The sequence below is a fragment of the Macrotis lagotis genome, chromosome 1 (assembly GCF_037893015.1).
Source record: "Macrotis lagotis isolate mMagLag1 chromosome 1, bilby.v1.9.chrom.fasta, whole genome shotgun sequence".
NCBI classification, from domain to species: Eukaryota; Metazoa; Chordata; class Mammalia; order Peramelemorphia; family Peramelidae; genus Macrotis; species Macrotis lagotis.
In genome coordinates, this window is record NC_133658.1 from 576,025,449 (window position 1) to 576,040,036 (window position 14,588).

The following is a 14,588-nucleotide window of genomic DNA, read 5'->3' on the forward strand; positions in this document are numbered from 1 at the left end:
ATTCGTATTTTAACTCTTATTGGCCTATTTGGAGTTTTCTTGTCAAAGGTAATGGAGTAGTCTTCCTTCTCCAACTCACAAATGAAGAAACTGAGGCAAACATGATTAAGTGATTTCCCAGTGTCACACAGCTAATTAAGTATGTCAGCCGGGATTTGAACTCATTGAAGATGAGTCTTCCTGACTCTAGGACTGCACCACTTAGCTTCCCTTAGAGAAAAGGAATAGATATGAGGTTGCTCACCAGTGGATACTTAATTAACAAAATATCGGAGTTCCTTGCCCTCAGGTGCAGTGTTTTTTCAACTACACTAAGTTCCATTATTTTCCTCGATTTTCCCCATTCCCTTCCTCAATGATCCTAAGCGTTGGCGTTCTTCATGTCCAAAACCCCTATTCCCAAGGCAAGTACTGGAGACCCTCTTCCCTCCTTTTTGATGCTCAAAATTGTATCCTTTCCCAAGGTAGAGATACTTCCACAAAATGCAGCACATCAAAGAAAGGATGGACTTTCTTGGGTACCACATGGACTAAATTTTGATGAATTACTGGGAACGGCCAATTCAACCTGCAGGCAGCAGGCAGAAACTGGGGCCAAAGTCAGTCTTCTAAGATGCACAAGGAAAGCAGTTACTCTGGGTCTCTCAGATGATAATCCTGCACCTAATCCCAAATTAGGGAAAGTATAAGGGAATCCCATCCCTTTAAGGGAAGAGAGGGCAGAGGGTCCCAGAGAGTATGTGACTTGAAAGTCAGGCGGGTGATGGAGAGTGTGGTTAGGGCCCAACCAAGCTCGAAGAGACAGGCAGACAAGACTTTGGATAAGGCAGAGACACGACCTTGGGGAGCAGTCAAAAGACCAGGACAGTAAACTCTGCGGGAATAAAGGAATTTAGAGAGAAGTGGGGGGGTGGGGGGGGGGGTGGAAACGTCCTGGAGAGGGAGCGCACACTGAGCAGGAACAGAGCGGGGCGGAGCTTTGCTGGACTCTGGGGCAGAGGAGCCCGAGCCAGGGAGGCGAGCCCGCTTGGGGATTGGCTTTCTCTGGACTCTTTCTCCCTGTTGCCCGCTGCCTGCGAGGGAGAGGAATACTCTTAGGCTTCGGCAGGAGATGCTGTTTCCCAACCCGGAGGGACGGAAAGGATGGACTGGGAGGCAGGGCTGAGCCGCCACCCTTCCCCAAAGGCAGGGCACTTGAAGGCGTAGGAAGCCAGGTGGGCAGTGCTGAAGGAGCATCCTTGCGCACAGCCTAGGGGCACTTGCGGCCAGTCCTTCCTAGTCCCAGTTCCTCGGATCCGTCCCAGCCCGGGAAGCCAAAGGAACTGGTGCGGTTCAGCCACCTGTGTGTGCGGTGGAGCCCGGGAACGGGGCGCCGGGTGAGTGAGTGAACCAAGAGGTCGGGAAGATTGGTAAAGATGCCAGAGGGGTCGTGGGATAGAGGGAGTGGGGTGGAAGAGACTCGTGTAAAAGGTTTTAGGGTTATGGAGAGTTGTGAACAAAACAAGCAACACGTTTATAAAAGCAAACCGGGATTAAAAACTGGCACAATATACAATTAGTTTTTTTTCCTGGTAGGCTTTCTGGATTGATCTATTAAAATGTGTCAACAAACTAATGCTTATTTTATAGATGAAGAAGCTGAGCTATGAAATTATGTCCCTATGGATAAACTTGCGAAAATGTCAGAAAGGGACCCTTCTTCCCGTAGCTAGAGACTAGGACAGGGACGGAAGCCGCGATTTAGTTGATAGAGAGATCTAGACGTGGGGATTCTATTCAAGAAAGCACGTTGTCTTTCACCTTCTTCTCCGTGAGTTAGCGTTTGTCCCAGGACACAGAGAAACTAAGTGACATGCCCAGACTTAACAGAGCTAGTATGTGGCAGCAGCAGAATTGGAACCCAGATTTTCCTGGCTAATGCCAAGTCTCTAATCCAGTATTCTCTTTTGCTTTTAATTTCAAAAAAAAAATTTAGATTTCCATTGCAGGGAAAGCTTCTTGCTTTCCTGGGCCCCTTTTCTTTTGGCTAAATGCAAAAACTGGCTTTCATTGGAGAAGAGGAGAAAGCCTCTCTCCTTTTCTGGGACCCCTGAACTGGCAGGGTTCCTGGGTCAAATTTCACACCCAGGCATGCTGTCCCTGTCCTGCCTTTAGAAATATTGAAATTTCAGGCCCCAGGAAAGGCTGCCATAGGATTCAGGGTATATTTGCTACTATTATATTACTACTCTTCTGGAGGATGGGAATTGAGAGATTCATAACATGGACTTAGAATGCTGAAAATTCGAATTCAAATCCTGATTTAGACAATTATGAGATTACCTAATTAATCTTTCTGGGTCTTCATCATAAAGAGAATAGAAGTGATGGACTTGATGGCCCCTAAGATCTTTTTGTGCTCTAAATCTACACTCCTTTGAACTGCCTCACAGGAATGAGTTGCACAATACTTACAAAATGAGTTCTCCTCAATCATAAAACCAAATAGCTTTCTTTCTCTCTCTCTGTCTTTCTGTCTCTGTCTCTGTCTCTGTCTCTGTCTCTGTCTCTGTCTCTCTCTGTCTCTCTCTCTCTCCTCTCTCTCTCTCTCTCTCTCTCTCTCTCTCATCAACTCCTTGGCAGTCTGATGAAGCCTATGGATCCTTTTTTTTCCTGAATAACTTTTTTTTTAAATTTGCAAGTAAAAGAAATTTTAAAATTCAGTTAAAGATTAGTGAAAATAAGAGTATCATTTTCCCATCCAAGTTGAAAGATATTCTGAAATTTAAGGACTCCTGCCCAGTTTCTTAATTTTATTGATTAAGTAATTGGTCCAAGGTCACACAGCTAATAAATGGCGTAACCAGTTCAAACCTATGTCTTCTGAGGACAAATTGCATTCTGAGGACAAATCACATTGCTTGGGTACCACATGGACTTAATTTGGGTGGAATTTAGTTGGAAATTTGCATTGAAATTTGCACACAGGGATTTCCCCATAAAGATAAAATCACAGACTCTGGCCCATCTGGAAAAAACAATTATCCCACAAATCCTGAGTTTCTCCCATTACTTCTTTTTATAGTTTGCTACTTTTCACTAAACATTTCTCTTTTTTTCTAAGTTAGATTGATGTAAGGGAAGACCATTAAAAAAGATTATTTTTCTAGACTGAAATTTTGGATCAGTTAGAATGTGATTCTTTTAGGATATCTTCCTATATTCAGTGGGAATGAATAGGAGTCCTGAAAAATGTGGAATGTATCATGAACTGGGAGAGTAGACAAACAAAAAAAGAATTGGGCTGAGTGGTCTGTTTGAATGGTTGGGAGCTATTCCAAGGGCTACCTGTCTTAAGCATACACTTCATTTATGTACTAAATAGCTTCAGTGACTGAGAATTTGCAGGAAAGTTGGATCGATTTATTGTTATAGGTTGGGATAAGCCCAAGATGTTGCTTAGTTGAAGAGAGAAAAATTTTAAGGGGGAAAATTGTTGGGGTGGATGGAAGAATGGGAGGTATTATTACCGAGGAGTTGAAAGAAGAGGTTTGATTTTGAAAGTACTCTTGTAGCATAGGTGCTACTCTAGATGTTCAGATAAAAACTTTTCTTTAAGGTTTTGTTCACTTTTCTATAGAAATGAAGTCATTCTTCAAAATCCTATCAAAGTCATGTGCATTTTTTATCTATAACTATTTGATTTCTCTCTCTCTCTCTCTCTCTCTCTCTCTCTCTCTCTCTCTCTCTCCCTCCCTCCTCTCTCTTTCCCCTCTTTCTCTATCTCTGTCCCTGTTTGTTTCCCCCCCCGCCTCCTCTCTCTGTCTCTGTTTCTATCTCTGACTCTGTCTCTCTACTCTCTCTCTCTCTCTCTCTCTCTCTCTCTCTCTCTCCTCTCTGTCTCTATCTGACTCTGTCTCTCTACCCATCTCTCCTTTTCTCTTTCTTTCTCTCTTCCTCTCTCTCCCTTCTCCCTCTGTCTCTCTCTGTCTCTGTCTCTCTCTGTCTCTCTCTCTTTGTTTCTCTCTGTCTCTCTCTGTCTCTGTCCCTCTGTTTCTGTTTCTGTCTCTGTCTCTCTCTCCTCTCTGTCTCTCTCTCTCTCTCTCTCTCTCTCTCTCTCTCTCTCTCTGTCACTCCCTGTTTCTCTTCTATTCTGAGCTTCAGTTTCCTCATAATTGTTGTGAGGCTTCAATGAGAAACTACTCTAAGAACTATGTAATCTTTTAAACACCATATGACTATCACTTAATAATTCTGTTCCCCTGGGCAAGTCATTTAAATTTGCCTCAGTTTTCTCAATTATAAAATGGGGATAATAATGGCACTTCCTCAAAGTTGTTATGAAAATCAAATGAGATAATATTTGAAACAGTACATAGAAGTGTCTGACACATAGTAGGAACCATACAATTGCTTATTACCCCTCCTCATTATAATTATCTTCATTTTCATTTCATAGTTTTCTTCTTACTATGATTTTTGCCATATATCTGTAGATACAAAGTGAGTTATTATCATTATTCTTTTGTAGTCAGAGTAATTCCCCAGAGTTTATCTATGTCTACGCCATAGACGATGCTCTTATCTTCAAACAAATTAAGAGTTTAATTTTCAAAATAAATTATTATTTTCCCATGGAATTCTAAAAGATTTACATAGTTCATATGAAGTGGTAAGTTGGGAGTTCTTCAATCTACAAATCTACTGTCTTAAGATCTGGATGCTGAAAACAATCTTGAAAAATGACTTTGGTTTTTAGAAGTGAGAGGATTTTAGAGCTGGAATTAGAATGAATATGTAGATATTATTCAGGCCAAACATTTTTTAATAATTATTTTCATAGACTCCTTGGGTAAGCTGATGAGGTCCTGTGGACACTTCTTAGAATAATGGTTTTAAACATGTAAGATAAAATACATTGGGATTCAGATACTTATTAGCTACGTGACCTTAGGCAAGTCATTTAAACTTATTTGCTTCAAATTCCTCACCTGTAAAAGAGAGAAGAAAATGGAGAAGAAAATGGTAAACCACTCCAGGATCGTTGCCAAGAAAATCCCAAATAGGATCGCAAAGTTTGGAACTCAACTGAAGCGATACAACAACAAACCCCCATAATGATATTTGAAATTCCTCACTGGAGCATCCCACATAGATCTGTCTATTTACCTTCAGTGCCCTTTACAAGGCATGCTGAGTGATGGGCAGGAGATGGCAAATACCAGGTTAATCAAAATACTTTGAAAACCACTTCCCTCAGATCCTAATCTAGGGCACTAAGTCCAAGAACCCTGAGAATAGCAGGACCTGCTTCCCTCTACCCAAAGATCACTAACCCTGATTCATTCAGGGAGTAAGCCCTTATCCAGTAGTTTGCTTCGGTCATAGGCCCAAAGACACAGAAAAGAATGTTTCTACCACCAAAGTCCTTGGTACTGTCAAAGGGATCAGTATCTAAAATGAGTATGTTTTCATCCATGGAAAAAATAAAAAATGAGATACAATATCATCTGCATTGTATCCTAAGGACCACTGGGCCTTTCTTTCTGACTTGCAATTGAAATTTTCCCTATGTATCTCCCCTATTAGAAAGTGAGTTTCTTGAGAGCAAGGTTGTTTTGATCCTCTATTTGTATGTTTAGCACAGTTCTTTGTACATAGTAAGTACCTATTGAATATTTTATTATTCATTCATTTGCAAAAATTACTAAGTTCTATCTTCCTTCTTTCTTCATAATCAAAATTTACCTTATTTGGGTGACTTCTTAACTATTATGGGAAAAAGCTTTACAAATAGCTGAAATAATTTATACTAAAGTGTGAATGATTCAGTCAACACAGAGGGGTTTTTTAATATTATCAAAGGATAATGAATCCCTAATTGGTAGAATGTGTATATGGAAAATATTTTTCCCTTTTGTTATTTTCTTTTTTTATCACAAATTTAGCAAACACATATTTCCTATATATAAAGAACAGAAAAAGAAGTTTCCATTTGAAATTATGTATCTAGTAAATATTGTTTATTTTTGAAATATTTATTAAATGTTAATTAAGCTGCTTGTGTCTTCTAACAGCTTTCTTCTGTTTTTTTAAATTTTCACTGACTTCCTTAGTTTTTTTTTTAACATTCTCAATACCTACCCACTACTCCCAATCTTATCCCCTAAATGGGAGACAGTTTATAAAAAGAGCTTCCTTGCAGATTGAAGAGAAATTGTTTCAAGCACCAACATTCCCCTGACTCCATTAAATCCTCTTCCTCATTCTAGAATAACTGGTGAAATCTATAGACCCCCTCTCAGAATAAGATTTTTAAATGCATAAAAAAGAAATGGGAATAATTTCTATTATTAAAATTGTTTTCAAAGAGGAAGTTCATGGACTCCAGGTTAAGTACCCCTATAGAATATAGGGATCAATAAAAGTCACTCATTATTTCTGAAAGGGCAAGAATCCTGCTCTAGAGTATGAGAAGCCCTCCAAATCTTGTCCATTTCCATTATCCTTGAGGTACTTGATCTTGGTAGCAACCAGTTGGCTTGGTATAGTCATGCCCTAGTATACTTAATTAAAGGAAACTACAACAGTCTAATTTTACTGAATGATAATTTTTGTCTTTCTGAATGCCTGAAGGTTCATTTTGCAGTGATATTTGATATTTATTTTACTCTTAGTACTCCCCCCCCTTTATATTAAGCTGCATGCAGGGAAGGAAAGGAAGATTCAGAGAAGCAATCTCTGAATTTAGATTACAAGATAGGCAAACCTGGCATTTCTGTAGTATCTGGGGGAGGGGGAAGGGGGATGAGGTCCCATTGAATAGTGAATTTCCTCTTTATTTTCTTTATTAGCCAAAACTGCCTTGTCCTTATTTTCCTGGATTTGTAAAGCATTTCTTGACATATGCAATACTTAATAAAATAAATAATTAATCAAACATAAACAGTAATTTGGGTTCTAATTTTAAAATTGTTATAATCTCACATTTTATGAGATGAAATATTAAAGCAATGAGTTAGGTCCATATTACACCCTGCCCACCCAAATTAGATCTATTCCTTTGTAATTACAACCTGCCTAAGCATCTTGCTAAATGTATTAGAAGCTCTCACTTCCACCTAGAATATTCAAATTTTTTAAATTAATAGTTTTTTTAAAAGCAATGGTTCAAGAAATTGACTTTCACTTTCTTCAATATTTTTAACTCCTTTAATTTCTGTCTCTCTCCAGTGAAACAGATCTTTGACTTTGGGGAAAATTCAATTTAATATACATTTTTTAAGCAACTATTATATACCAGACATTATGTTAATTGTTGGGGATACAAGAAGAGACGAAAGAAAGACAGTTCTTGTCTTCAAGGAGCTTTCTAAATTGTAGGAGAGGTAACATGCAAACAAATTTATACAAAGTGAACTATATACAAGATTCCCACAGCAAAATTGCACTAGAATTAAGAGGGTTGAGGAAGGCTTCCACCAGAGCCGTCTTTAGTCAAGAGGAAGAGGAAGACCAGTCAAGCCTGGAGAGACAGCCAGGGGAAATATCCAGAGATGAGGATGGAATGTTTTGTTCCTAGAACAGCCAAGAAAGGGTCAGTGTCACTACTTCCAATAGTGTGTTAGGGAGAAAAGTGATATGGTAATTCATCACTTAGTGGTCAGCTAGTTGCATCTCTTCAAAACTTACAACAAACACAGTTTCCTACCCCCCCCCCCCCCCTAGCCTTTTTCCAAAAAGACTTTCTAGTTTGGTAGGAACCATCTCCAAGATCCGAGTGGTAGAATTGTGATGTAATGCTGGCCTTTATTTCAGCTTAAATAATTTTCTCTATTGGTACTCACTTAATATATATACTTCTTAAAGTGAATTTCTTTTAAAAATTATATATTTCAATTACTAAGTTTGGTCTTCAGAAAGAGATGAGAAATTTTGCTTTCTTACAGAAGTGAGGGACTAAGGTGTAGAACATTTCAAATACTATCAGACTCAGTTGATGTATTGGTAAGTTTTGAAGAGACAGAGAGAAAGAGACAGAGAGACAGAGAGGCTGACACTGTCCAGTGTCCTTCCCATAAAGCAATCAAAGCATTTTGGAGTTTAATTTTTTATTTTAGGTTTTTGGGGTTAAGTGGCTTGCCCAAGGCCACACAGCTAGGTAATTATTAAGTGTCTGAGACCGGATTTGAACTCAGGTACTCCTGACTCCAGGGCCGGTGCTTTATCCACTGTGCCACCTAGCCACCCCTGGAGTTTAAACTTTATCTGAAGGCAAACATCTATAAAAGTATATTATATTATAAAAGCATAGAAAGAAAATAAACACAATTTAAGGGTAAGAGATCCAAATTCATCAGACCAACATGAGGAAAGATCAGGAGAGGGGAGGGGAGGGGAACAGGAGTAAAAGAAATGTAAAAATTCCAGGTCTTAGTGGTGGCAAAACAAGAAAATTTTTCCTGCCCCTGTAGACATTTTATCTCTTAGAATCTTCTCTAAGGCAGGCTGCCCCTCCTCTCATGTCCCCTAACAGGGCCAAGAGGAAGAGCTGACATAACTTCCTTCCCTGCTACTCTCAGACCTTCCCCCTGTTACCATCAATCAGCAATTATTTTCCTTCTTTATAGCTTCTTTAAACATCTGGCCTCCCAGCTGCTCCACTTTCTTAACTTCCAAGCCTTCTATCTCTATTCTCCTTAAACCATGTATAGGAGTGGGCATAATTTAGATGACCTTCTCTCCTCCCCCCTCCCATCTTCTTCTTTAACAGAATTTGACCTAGGTGCCATAATTCCTAATTAGAACTTTGATTACTTTCATATAGATTGTAATTTACTCATTGGGAAGTATTTAGAGGATCCTAGATATAAATTTTAAAGGATAGAAGACTTTTATAAACAAAGAAACTGAGATCCAGAGTGGTTACATTCCAAAAACCACACAAAGAGTAATTGCCAAAAGTGGGATTTGAAAACATGACCTTAGATCCAGAACAACTCTTCTGAACCTTACTTACCATCTAAATTTTAGCGCCCTTGGGATAATACAAAAGAAATTGGGGATGTGATCCCTTACCTCAAGGAACTTACAATCAGTTTGGGAAACACAAGGTAAAGATGATGTAAAATTGGATGGATTAATAAGTTGTAGCAAGTGGCAATTTCTTTTTAAGAAAATCATCCTCTGATATACCCGCTCTGGGTCTTTCAGGTTCAAAGGACTGCTATCCTTAAACAACAACAACTTTAGAGATCATATAACCCATCATTTTAAACAGGACGAAACTGAAGTTCAGGGAGGTTACTGAAGAACTATGAGAATAGGAGTGTTGCTCAGATATCAAACATGTGTAACACATAAACAATTACATCTCTTTTTATTAAATTTAGATAAGCTTGACAGAGGCAAAGATAAAGAAACAAACTTCAAATGGATTTAGAGATAGAAAATAGGAACTAGAGATGTAGAAACTTTAAAATCTTCCTTTTTAAAATTTTCTTTACTTAAATTTTAATTTAAGGAACAAGTCTAATATTTCTAAAACACAGTATACCAAATGAGTGATTGCAAAGGAAACTGCAAATCTATTATGTACAACTTGATATTTAAAAATATATATATATATATATATATATAATACAATTATCAAGAAGTTTTTTTGTCTTAGAATCTTTTTCTTAAAATGTTAAAATTAAAAAAATCAAAGCAATAAAATGTATGATTCCTTCCTATAACTTTCCTACAATTGTAATCTTTCTTCTCCACATACTAACCTTGGTTTAATAAAGCAGATCAATTAGTATTAGAAACTAGCCTTACAAAATCAGTGGCTTACTTGGAATTATAAAACCCCACAAATTGTGTCACCTCCTCAGGGTATTAAAATCAAACTCTTTATACTCAAAAATGAATCAAATCAGACTAGATCTGAGAGAATGACCCTTAATTTGTGTATTCTTACTTTCATTTGTACATTCCTTCAGATGTAGCATGGAACAATGAATGGGAATGGCCTTGGAGCCATAAAAACCTGGATTCAAGTTCCACTTCTTTTTTTTTTTGATGAGGCAATGGGGTAAAATGACTTGCCCAAGGTCATACAGCTAGCAAGTATCAAGGTCAGATTTGAATTCAGATCCTTCTGACTCTAGGGTCAGTGCTCTATCCAGTGTGCCACCTAGATGCTCCCCAAGTTCTACTTTTGATGTCTATCTTGGACAAGTCATTTAAACCTGTCAGTGGCCTAGGCAACTCACTAAGACTAAAAGTGGCAGAGAGAATGCTTACCTATGTTGATTGAAGAAATTTTCTTATTTGGAAGTTCCTAAAATAAACATAGGTGTAGTCCCTATCCTTATATTCAACTTTATATAGGTATTTTTGATCAGAGGTGGTTTTGACAGACATGTCTGAAAGCTGTAATGGTAGAATGACAATCTATTTCCAACTCTTACAATGAGAAGGGGGATCAGAGACATAATTGTAATGTTGAGCATCATTAGAAGATTCATTTCTCACTTGTCTATTTTGGGATTTCTCTTACTTCTCCATCTTGCTCCAGAAAGTTTATTATTAGGATAACTTCATCATTCTGTAAGACTTCAGCAGCCAGTCATCCTCCTCCTTTCTTCCTTTTCCTCCTTCTCCTCCTCCACCTCCTGGCTAGCATTTGCATAGCAATTAATCATTTTGCAAAGCACTTTACAAATATCTTACTTAATGCTCACAACAACCATAGGAGAGAGGTTCTATTAATAACTCCACTTTAAAAGGATGCAAAACGATTACCCAGGGTCAGTCACATATCTAGTCTCAGACCTTATTTGACCTCAAGATTTCCTGTCTCCAAGTCCAATGCCTTATTTTACAAAAGAGAAACTTGAGACCCACAGGGAGGAAGTAAGTTGCCCAAGGTCACATATTATTAAGGTGATAGAATATAGGTATTAATTGGATTAATAGGATTATTATTATTATAGGATTAATAGGATTAATTTGAATCCAAGTCTTGTGATTCCAACTTTTGTACTCTAATCTATTCAGGAGTTTTGGAGGAACTCCTCAAAGGAACAAAATATATGAACATTGTATATTTCATCCATACAAAGAGCCTAGAAAGACACCCTAGGAACTAAGAACTGTCAAGTCTTACTTCTGTGTTGGTGAGTTGGTGGAATGTATAATACTCTTCAATAGGGCAACATGGTGTCTGGAAGGGGAAGTCATGCCCAATTAATTTAATAAAATTCTTTGAGGGGGTAAATAAGCATATGGACAAGGAAGAACCAGTAGATATGGTTTATTTAGACTTTCAATAATCTTGACAGGGTTTGATATCAAAAGCTGTTTAAAAAATTGAGTTACCATGGGATCAGGAGGAATGTTTTCTAATAAAGAAAGGGTAGCTTAGAAACAAAATAGGGATTAAAAAGTCACTTCCCTGCATGGAGAAGGGTAAACAGTGAGGTTTGCTAAGGTGGGTGCAGTAATCATCTTTTTAAAAATATTTTCATAACTGATCCAAGAAATGGGACTGACTATACATTAAATCTCCAATAATACCAAACCCTATGAAAAGCCAAGTAGGTAGGAATAAGCTCTACGAAGGAAGTTCTCTTCAAGCTATGGCAGACAAGCTCCATTGTGTACAAGTATAAAAAGCATAGTCCAGATTTATTGGATGCCAATTTTTGAGAAATGTTACAATCCAGGATGTAAAGCATCCTCATAGCACAGAGATGAATGATCCATGGCCCTAGGGTTACATGCTACTCTTTGGAACTTTATGCATGACCCTTGCATGAAGGAAAATGATCACCATTATGTTTTCTTTTAATATGTGATTCAAAGTCAAATAGTTTTTCTTTTTTGTTATATTTGCCAATTTGATAGGTATGATGTGGAACCTCAGAGTTGTTTTTCATGTACCATTTTCTTATTAGTGATTGGAAGTTTTTTTAAATACAGTTAATTGGTAGCTTAGATTTCTTTCTTTTTTTCCTGATAACTTTTATCCCCTCATCTTATTTCCCTCCCCCTCCACAGAAGGCAATTTGTCAGTCTTTACATTGTTTCCATGTTGTATATAGATCCAAATTGAATGTGATGAGAGAGAAATCATATCCTTAAGGAAGAAATATAAAGTATAAGAGCTAGCAAGATCAGACAATAAGATATAAGGTTTTTTTTTTCTAAATTAAAGGTAATAGTCCTTAGTCTTTGTGCAAATTCCACAGTCCTTTCTCTGGATACAGATGGTATTCTCCATTGCAGAGAGCCCCAAATTGTCCCTGATTGTCGCCTTGATGGAATGAGTGAGTCCATCAATGTTGATCATTGCTCCCATGTTGCTGTTAGGATGTACAGTGTTTTTCTGGTTAGATTTCTTTCTTTGAAAATTGACAATTCATATTCTTTGACTTTATATCAATTGGAGAATGGTTCTTATTCTACTATATTTGAATCTGTTCCTATATATCTTGGAACCTTTATTAAAGAATTTACTGCAAAGAATTTTACTCAGATGACTGTTTTCCTTCTAACTTTAGTTGAATTAACTTTGCATGTGCAAAAACATTAAATTGTCTATTTTGTCTTCTATCTCTTTATCTCTTCTTTATGAATTCTTCTCCTATATACAGACTGAGGAAAATTTCTTCCTTCACTCTAATTCTTTTCTAATGTTCCTTTTTTATTTTTCAAGCATTGCTTTTCTTTGCATTTTTTCCAGTGGAAGAATTGGAAGGAGGGAAAATAAATGCTTTTTTAATTTAAAAATAAAAGAGACCCCCCCCCCCCATTAAAATAATCTCCTTTGACTCACTTTGGATCTTCTACCACAGATATACAAGGATACTCTAACCAAAAGATTTCAATTTAATTCAATAAATACTTATTGAGTGCCAACTATTTCCAAGCCTCTGATAGTCATACAAAGATAAGTAAAAGACAATCCCTGCCTTCAACATGTGTACAATCTAGTAACTTGAATAACACAGTATTAGTGCCTTTCCTCTGTTGGTTGTCTTTAGTTTAACTTGTTTATATTTTGTTTGTACCTGTTGTTTGCACATCATCTTATCCACTAGACTGTGAGTTCCTTGAAAGCAGGAACTATCTTTTTTTGGTTGTTTTTTTTTTTTTAGGTTTTTGCAAGGCAATGGGGTTAAGTGACTTGCCAAAAGCCACACAACTAGGTAATTAATAAGTGTCTGAGATCGCATTTGAATTCAGGTACTCCTGATTCCAGTGCCAGTGCTCTATTCTCTGTGCCACCTAGTTGCCTCAGGAACTATCTTTTACTTTTCTTTGTATTCCCAGAACTTGGCACAGTATTTTCCACATAGTAGACGTTTAATAAATGTTTGTTTACTATTGATTAATTATAGAAGCTATAAGTTATTATTTAAAAGGAAACCAAAATGATCTAATAGAAAGCAGAATTTTACTTGTGGCTAACTTACATTTGTGGTCTCAAGAATTACTCTTAAATGAGTAACAAGTAATTTCCTGTATGTTTTTGGTATTATTTGATGCTCTCCATGCCATTCAGATTCCAATTCTTTTCTCGAAGAAAATATTTAGGACACAGACCCTTGTTGCAGCAAGGCAATCATCAGCTCTGGAATTTTTCTATACCTGTCTCCCATTCCTGAATGTTCTTTTTTCTCTACCTCACCTACTTTCCTCCCTAGCTTCCAGTTAAAGTTCAAACTATAATTTCATCTTTTATTAGAAACTTTTTCCATTTTGTCTAAATTCCAGGGTCCCACTCAGATAAATATTTCCTATTTAGCTTGTATTTAACTTGCATTTTCTATATCTGTTTTCATTCTGTCTCTCCCATTAGTAAGCTCCTTGAGGGCAGTCACTGTCCTTTTCCTCTTTCTGTATCTTCATCACTTAGTATACAATGTCTGGCACATGGTAAACTCTTAATAAATAATTATTGATTAATTGATTTTACTCCTTCCTAGTTAATTCTCTAATTTACCACAATGGCTCTTCTAAACCTTGTCCTTTCTCCTTAAGACTTCCATAATATCTTCCCCACCTCTCAGCAGAGAACTTTGCACCATACTTTACTGAGAAAATTGAGGACATTCAACATGAGCTCTCCCATCTCTCCTATGCCTCATCTCAGAGTCCCCTATTATCTCCCTTTGAGTTCTCTAGCCCTTAATATCAAGGCCAACTCCATATGTCTCTTTAGTTCTGTTCCCTCCTGTCTTCTGTAGAAAATTGTCTTATTCATTTTCTCATTCTAACCATTTAACCAATTCTAACCAATGTCTCCCTATCTGTTATTTTGGTTTTCTTTGATAATGAAAACAAGAACCATTCAACAGTTATGTTGCTGTCCTATTCTTTTTTTGATTTTTGCAAGGCAATGGTGTTCAGTGACTTGCCCAAGGTCACATAGCTAGGTAATTATTATGTGTCTGAGATCAGATTTGAACCCAGGTCCTCCTGACTCCAGAACCAGTACTCTATCCACTGTGCCACCTAGCTGCCCCGTTCCATTTTTTTTTAAAAAAAAATCATTAGCTCCTATAATCCCCCAGAAATTATTTCCCTTTAATTCTCTGTCCTTTTTTAAAAAAAAT

At 37.3% G+C, this 14,588-nt stretch overlaps 1 protein-coding gene across 1 annotated transcript in view; it reads left to right on the forward strand.

The window, feature by feature from the left end:
• The first annotated feature begins 1,050 nt into the window (after positions 1 to 1,050).
• Positions 1,051 to 14,588, forward strand: part of CASR (calcium sensing receptor) — a 166,457-nt gene continuing 152,919 nt past the window's right edge. The window contains exon 1 of the mRNA XM_074214645.1: positions 1,051 to 1,376. The gene's annotated coding sequence lies outside the window, so the exon portion shown is untranslated. The remainder of the gene's footprint in view (positions 1,377 to 14,588) is intronic.